Source organism: Orycteropus afer, unplaced genomic scaffold (assembly GCF_000298275.1).
Source record: "Orycteropus afer afer isolate SDZICR_OR568_19922 unplaced genomic scaffold, OryAfe1.0 scaffold00048, whole genome shotgun sequence".
NCBI classification, from domain to species: domain Eukaryota; kingdom Metazoa; phylum Chordata; class Mammalia; order Tubulidentata; family Orycteropodidae; genus Orycteropus; species Orycteropus afer.
In genome coordinates this window covers 13,733,878-13,734,973 of record NW_006921635.1, presented here as the reverse complement: position 1 = coordinate 13,734,973, position 1,096 = coordinate 13,733,878, and the positions used below count along the sequence as shown (strand labels likewise).

General features: G+C 44.4%; 1 protein-coding gene across 1 annotated transcript in view; it reads right to left on the bottom strand.

Moving 5' to 3' along the window:
• The window catches only part of TMEM233 (transmembrane protein 233), a 49,061-nt gene that overhangs the window by 7,034 nt on the left and 40,931 nt on the right, over positions 1-1,096 (bottom strand). The gene's annotated exons all lie outside the window — the stretch shown is intronic.

Below are 1,096 nucleotides of genomic sequence, written 5' to 3'. Positions count from 1 at the left end.
TCTTTTTAATGAGTTTGAGTTTTAACCCTGAACTCTTTTTAATGGCTTCTTTCTAAATTCTGAGGACTTGGACCAGTAAATGGTTTGCATTATTTTTTTTGAACACTAAGGAACATTCACCAAACTCTACACATTTTGTGGGTCATCTAATTAATCTTCCCATCGCTTATGGAATGGGTACTATTCTAATCCTCCTCTTACAGCTGACTTTGTACCACACACTTTGGACATGTTATCAGGTGGGACGAGTCCCTGGAGAGGGTGAGCAGAAAGAGGACGACTCAGCGGGGTGGACTGACACGGTGGCTGCGGCAGCGGCTCAGGCACAGCAGTGATTATGAGGATGACGCAGGGCCGTGCAGTGTGTTTCATTCTGTTGTATTTAGGGTTGCTGGGAGTCGGAACCAACTCCACAGCATGTAACAAAACTTGTGATGGTTTCAGCAGGTAAATTGTGAGCAAAAGTGGCATGAGCCAAGGCAGGGAAAAGCCCATGTGGGATTCTCTGGTCTTTGCTTGTCTGCCTTAGTCTGAAGAGATCTCAAGTTCTGGATCTGTGCTTGGCAAACTGCAGCCCACAGGCCAGCCACCTGTTTTTCGTAAATAAAGTTTGATTGAAATGCAAACATGCGGGTTTATTTACATACTGTCTGTGGCTGCTTTGGAGCTAAAATGACTGAGTTAAGTGTTTGCATGTAACTACTGCTGCTACTAAGTGTTTGCAACAGAGACTGCATGCCCTGTTGCCATCTAACTGATTCTGACTCCTGGTGACCCCGTGTGTTACAGAGCAGAATTGTGCTCCCAAGGTTTTCTTGGTTGCAATCTATAGTTACAGAATTATTACAGAATTTCTAAAATACCATTACATTGGCTACAGGGTAAAACTGCTTGATGAATTGTGGGTATAATTTTTATGGCGACATTTTGCCTGGCCTTTTTTCTGTGGAGCTGCTGGGTGGGTTCAGACTACCAATCCAAAGGTTAGCAGCTGATTGCAATCACTGGTGCCACGCAAGGACCCACAAGGCCTAAAGTATTTACCATCTGGATCTTGACAGAAAGTGTGTTGATCCCTGTTCTGGATAGAGCAGCT